This window comes from Octopus bimaculoides, chromosome 12 (genome assembly GCF_001194135.2).
Source record: "Octopus bimaculoides isolate UCB-OBI-ISO-001 chromosome 12, ASM119413v2, whole genome shotgun sequence".
Lineage (NCBI taxonomy): Eukaryota > Metazoa > Mollusca > Cephalopoda > Octopoda > Octopodidae > Octopus > Octopus bimaculoides.
Window position 1 is genome coordinate 8,650,870 of NC_068992.1, and position 6,831 is coordinate 8,657,700.

General features: G+C 38.4%; 1 protein-coding gene across 3 annotated transcripts in view; it reads right to left on the reverse strand.

Annotated features, from left to right (window-relative positions):
* Positions 1 to 6,831, reverse strand: part of LOC106880179 (uncharacterized) — an 83,502-nt gene that overhangs the window by 62,633 nt on the left and 14,038 nt on the right. Inside the window, exon 1 of one of the 3 annotated variants that reach the window (XM_014930026.2) lies at positions 1,301 to 1,446. The exons of the other annotated variants lie outside the window; for them this stretch is intronic. The gene's annotated coding sequence lies outside the window, so the exon portion shown is untranslated. Of the gene's footprint in view, positions 1 to 1,300; positions 1,447 to 6,831 lie in introns of those variants that run through there. 3 annotated transcript variants of the gene reach the window in all.

The window sequence follows — 6,831 nt, forward strand, 5'->3', positions numbered from 1 at the left end:
ATATATATAACATTATATAACATAGGTTAATGTAAACGGTTCATCTAACTTGTTAGAGTTTTTTTTTTTTTAAGTTTCTCGAAATAGTTTCATTGCATTTAAATGGTTTATTTGTGTCTGTTGACATGAATTTAACACATTAAAGGCTTTTATTTTACCTTTTATATAAATGAAATTTCTGTTTTATCTAACGCAAACGAAATAAGGAATTCTATATTACAATGTCGTTGTAAGTTTGTTTGAGAAGTGTGCGTGTGTGAGAGAAAGGAGAATATGTGCGTGTGTGTGTGTGTGCGTGTGTAAGAAAGAAAGAAAGAAAGATAGAAAGAAAATAATCTCTCATGACAGTTTTTCCGCTGATGAAGGTATCAACTGTCCATCCATATATTACTATGAACAACTGCTAGAAACACGATCGTATCTAGAGATAACAATATATTGTGTATTGATTTCAGTTAGTAAAAATGATTTTATTTTCAAGTGTTTCTTCGTTTTAACTGTATATACTATAATATACATACATACATACACACACACACATAATATATATACAAACATACATGCCTGTCTACATAAATGTGGATGTGTGTGTGTGTGTGTGTATATACATACACACAAACACATCTGTGTTTGTATAAGTATACATATTTTACACACACACACACATAAGTAGGATAATGTTCGAGTTTGATTCAGAACCTTCACGGTTCAAGCTTAAAGTACACATTATTAAATGGAACAGCGGAGGAATGTTTTTTTTTTTCTTCTTTGCCTCTGTGTACTTTTTTTTTAGGAAAATATTTCAATGATTTGCATGCGTAATAAAGATTTAATGTACCATGGTCTTTTTTTTTTCCAGATGTGTGTAAAATAAACGTCGAGTAATAGATAAAATAATATTTAATATTCGATTTTTTTTCCGTTTTGTTCCTAGTTGCAGTGAAGACAAAACGTCAAATGAAAAAGGAAAAAGGAAAAAAGAAAAATTAAACTACGTGAAAATAAAATTTAACAGTCACAGCATTAAATGTCTCCTTCCCTGTAAGAAACAAGCATATTGGAAATGAATGAAAGAATATATGTATCTGCGTGTATGTAGAGTAAGGTGTAGCTATTAATAGTAAGTTGTACCTTATTAGAAGGGCAAAGATGAATTTTGGTTTTCACAATAATTATAGCAAGTAAAAGACAAACAGATTATTGTGATGCTGAATTAGGGATATAAAAACACTGTTGATGTTCTGAAAAGTGTTTAAACATATCAACACGTAGAAAAAAAAATCGAATACACATTACGTACCCTAGGTTCAGCTTGAATAGACACGCAATTTGTACTCGCCAACACTCTTATATGATGTCATCATTATGTTTATGCTGCTCAAACCAACTATTCTGTCGAACCTTACATGATGAAAACCGCTACAAGAACGAGAGAGAGAGAGAGGGGGGGGGAAGAGAAGCAGGCAAGAGCCTAGTATAGAGGAATATTATATCTTCCCAGAAAGAGACCGGTTAGTTACCACGTGGATCAGAAAAAAAATTTATTATTGTGGCGATTAGTTCGTCTGCAGCCAAACTGAACTCTTCGCATTCTCTCACAGATTTTTCATTTTTCCTCCTTTTTTCATTCATGCCTCTCTCTCTCTCTCTCTTTGTTTCCCCTTTTCCTTCCTCGCAATTCCTATCTTGTTCTCTTCTTCAAATTTTCTTTGCAGTATTGTATTTTGCAGTAACAAAAAACAAAAAAAAGTTCTGTTTATCTGAGGGGAAATAGGATATAGCGATACACCTCGTGCAAAGGCGAAGTGAAGAGAGAGTAATATCACCAGTTTTGTTGTGCGTTAATCGTGTTAGAACATGAACATGGTACCGACGATACTCCTATACATCTCCTTCAAACCACACCCTACATAATGCACAGTGTGTTCTCACTCGTTGAAGAAAAATAAAAGACGGGGTTGTTGGGGCTGCAATATTTTCTTTCTTCCCTTTCTTCTTTTTTTTCTTCTTTCACTTTTGATTATGATTCTGTTAAGTCAAAGCTGACCTGTGACGAAACAACCCTAACTTAACTTTTATGCATGCAAAATAGTTTTGTCTAAGGAAAACAACAGGTGTTTGGTCACTAATATGGATGGAGTCTTCTTGTTGTTTGAGACTAGGCTGGTTTCGATTAAATAAACTTTTGATTAAAGGTGTACCTACTATGACCATCCCTATCTTTTTTCTTTTTCTTTTCCTCTTTTTTTTTTTCTTTTAGATATTTAGAACTACATGATACGAGCCCTTCGTTTTTTTTTAAGGTAGGATGTGTAAAAGTTGAACGACTACATAGATACTCCTGTGCGATACTTTCACAAATTCTCATCGTCCTTTTGCTCTGGAGACTCACAGACAAACAGTCTTCAGCAAACTGCATAACCTGTCACACCCTGGCGTCACCGCCGCAGTGAAACTCATTTAGGCTAGATTCTTTTGGCCAAATATGAGACGAGACATCACTACTTGGTCACACTCCTGCTTTTTCTGTCAGAATTCAAAGGTGCATAGGCACATCCGTGCACCCCTTGGCACATTCAACACACCAGATGTACGTTTCAACCATGTACACATCAACCTTGTCGGACCTTAGCCAGTCAGCCCGGGATATACCTACCCGCTCACCTGCATTGATCATTTTACATGTTGGCCGGAAGCTATTCCTTTAGTAGATATCACTGCAGAATCTGTTGCCAAAGCTTTTCTCACAGAATGGATATCATGGTACAGAGACCTACCCCCATCACTACCAACCATGGAAAACAGTTTGAATTGCAACTCTTCCACAAGCTCACGAAGACCATAAGCGCACGTTGGATTCAAGCCACCAATTACCATCCACAATCCAACGGTATGGTAGAACAATTCCACCATCAAATGAAAGCTGCTTTGCGTGCTTACCTAGATCGGCAGCGTTGGAGCGAATATCTTCCAATAGTCCTTCTTGGTTGCCAAGCCTCAATAAAGGAGGATCTCAGTTATTCCCCCTGCAGAACTTAATAATGGCACACCTATTTTGTTGCCAGGCCAGATGTTGGCTCCAGTGGATCTATCCTCACAGGACCCACTATGTACATACACAGACTTTGCAAATACATGCAAGAACTGCTACCCATGTCAACACAACACCAAACCACTAAATCATCAGTTCTAAAAGACATTGATTCTTGGAATCATATGTTTCTACAAAATGACACTGTGAAACTCCCTCTCACACCTCCATACACAGGACCATATTGTGTGTCCTGTCACACACAGACAAACTATATACCATAGACATTAATGGTAAAAAGGAAACTGTCTCAATAGACAGGCTTAAGCGGGGCGTACACAGACAGTGATACAATACCACTTCATACACCTCCCACATTCACAGTACAACATAAAACAAATTCTACTCCACTGCAGCCAACACCATCACACACACCAACCCCTCCTCCATCTATATAAGTCACTACAACTTGTAGTGGTCGCCATGTACATTGGCCCACCAAACATATGCTCATAGATTATCGGTAAAGACAAAGATAAACATGAGTTTATCAAGAATCAAAAGTTCAAGAAAACAGAATATATATATATATATATATATATATATATATATATATAAACCTTTTACTAGTTTCAGTCATTAGATAGCAGTCATGCTGGGATTCTGCCTTGAAGAATTTTAGTCAAACAAATCACTCCCAGTACTTATGTTTTTAAAACCATATCCTACTTATTCTATCAGTCTTTTTTGCTGAACTGCCAATTTACGAGGACATAAACACATCAACACCAGTTGCCAAGTGGTGGTGGTGGTGTAGGGGGGGGGGGGGCAACAGATACAGGCACAGAGAAACACACACATATATGCAAATACAATGAGCTTCTTTCAGTTTCCATCTATCAGATCCATTCAAAAGACTTTGGTCAACACAAGGCTATAATAATAGAAGACACTTGCCTAAAGTGCCAAAGTGAGTTGTTTAGCCCCAGGTCAACCGTAAACAAGCAGACCTTATGATTAAAAGGGTTTCAGTTATGCACACTCTGGCCTTCACTTAAGTATTGTGTATCTAGGACTACGGAGGCGCAATGGCCCAGTGGTTAGGGCAGCAGACTCGCGGTCAGAGGATCGTGGTTTCGATTCCCAGACTGGGCGTTGTATGTGTTTATTGAGCGAAAACACCTAAAAGCTCCACGAGGCTCCGGCAGGGGGTTGTGGTGACCCCTGTTGTACTCTTTCGACTCAACTTTCTCTCACTCTTTCTTCCTGTTTCTTGAGTAACGCTGCGATGGACTGGCGTCCCGTCCAGCTGGGGGGAACACATATGCCATAGAAACCGGGAAACCAAGCCCATGAGCCTGGCTAGGCTTGAAAACAGGTGCATAAATAAAATAACCCAATGTGCCATTCATTTTCTTTTTAAACACAGTAGTATATGATGGGATGGATATTTGGCTGCTAGTTCTAACAAATCAAGCAGCCACGTAGAGGTTCCCTTGTTTGGCTTGTTTTATAATGAGTAACTTCTCACACAGTTTGAGATGAAGAAGGCACTTGTGTTATTTTTAATGATGGTAGTGGGATACACAAACTCTGTATCTGGGTGGAGATATTGACAGTTTAACCCCAGTTATATCATTTAGGTGGATACCAAGTGATAAACCTACAACAAACAGTTGGGGAATAGATATGGTGTGGGGGATGCGAAGCAGTGATCTTCTGCTGTTGTTGTTGTTCTTGCAATGGGGGGTTCAAAGTAACAAACGCCATTTTCTGAGTTATCTTCACATTTTGGGGTATGTAGTGGTAGAGTGATTATCTCACTGACTGGGAAGTTTTTGTTTATCATTCGTAATTCCATCATTCATGGCAGAGGCGGTGAGGAAGGAGAGTTATTAAAAGGTATGGCAGTGGAAAAATAATTAGTGACTGTATTGGTATGGTATCTAGAATTGGCTTATTAATAGCCCAGACTTGCAGCCGAATGTTTAAAATGGGATGGATCATTTGTGATGAAATTTAGCAAGGTAGTGTATCCATCCAGCTTTGGCTTGATATCAGCATGGTGTTGTGACTGCCTCCTCCTCCTTTCTCTTATCAGTCCAGCTGCCTAAGAATGCCCTTCAGATTGCCAGGCTACCGCCTTTCAATGCACCATAGCATTTTCATAGATATCATTCATCACTATCGTTTTAACATCAACTTTTCCATGCATGCAGGGGTCAGACAGAATTTGTAGCGGCAGGCTTTTTACAGCTACACGCCCTTCATGTCACTACGCTGCACCTGTTTTCAAGCAAAATAATATTTCCCTATCAACCACATTGATTGTATAACAGTAATGTTAGCTTGCAATCACCTCAAGATGTCAAGACAAGGGTACACACACACACACACACACAAACTCATATGATGGGCTTCTTTGAATTTCTTATTTCTTTATTACCCACAAGGGGCTAAACATAGAGGGGACAAACAAGGACAGACAAAGGGACTAAGTTGATTACATCAACCTCAGTGTGTAACTGGTACTTAATTTATCGACCCCAAAAGGATGAAAGGCAAAGTTGACCTCGGCGGAATTTGAACTCAGAACGTAATGGCAGACGAAATACTGCTAAGCATTTCGCCCGGCGGGGTAACATTTCTGCCAGCTTACCATCTTCGTTGAATTTCTACCCACCAAATCAACTCACAAGACTTTTAGTCAGCCTGGGGCTATAGTTGAAGATACTCAGTAAGGTGCCACACAATGGGACTGAACCCAAAACCACATGATTGGGAAGCAAGCTTCTCAACTACACAGCCACACAGTTACACTTGCACCTTTGTCATTTAGCCCAGGTCAGCCTTGATCATATAGGACTATAACAAAAGTCATTTCAGCTGTGATCATACAATCTCTTCTTTTTTTTTATCCAGATATGGTATGTAAAAAGCCACATAATTCCAGTGTGTTCTTTTACCATTTTTAAAACTTTTTAGCATTCGCATTATTCTGTCAAAAGTAATGCCTATTTATTCAAATTGTTTGCAATTAATCGAGCATTATCTTATAGCTTCAAGATTTCAGTGGTGTGTTTGTATATTCTTTAGAATGACATTGTAGGGTAGATGTGAGAGGTTGCATCTGGTCAGTTTTAACATAAGACAGATAGAACATCTGGGCTGGACATGGTCAGATTAAATGCTAAAGGGTTAAGCAATATGGTGTGATATGAAGAGGATTTTGTCGTCATTTCTGAAAAGTCAAGCAACTACATAAAAGCATTTGCATTGACTTCTGTCTCTATTATGCCACAAAAACAGGACATTCAACCAGGGCCATCTTAGCAGTATCATAGGGCCCCTTGCAAATCAATGCGCTGGGCCCTATAGAATTGGGCCTCTGTAATTGTAAGGCCCTGAGGCAAGAGTCCGATGTGCTCAGCTGTAAAGTGGTACTGTATTCAGTCTGTAAATGTGTTGTTGCTACACAGCTGACCATCTGAATTTGAGCTAGATATTAATCACTAGTAATACTATATTGGCACTCAACATATTTTTAAATTTTGCCAATGCATCCACAGAAATGTTACCCTTTGGTTGATTTCATTCATTTAATATCTCAATGTTCTTTTGTGTTACAGCAAAACAAATTTCACAGTAATATTACTGTATATGTATGTATGAAGGGCATATATTATTACACTGAATCTGTGGAGACTGAAATAGGTGTTAATAAGACTATTCATTTCATACCCTGCCCAGTTGTATTTTGTAGAGGTTGGAGATTTGTAGCTAACCATGTTTGAGAGGAT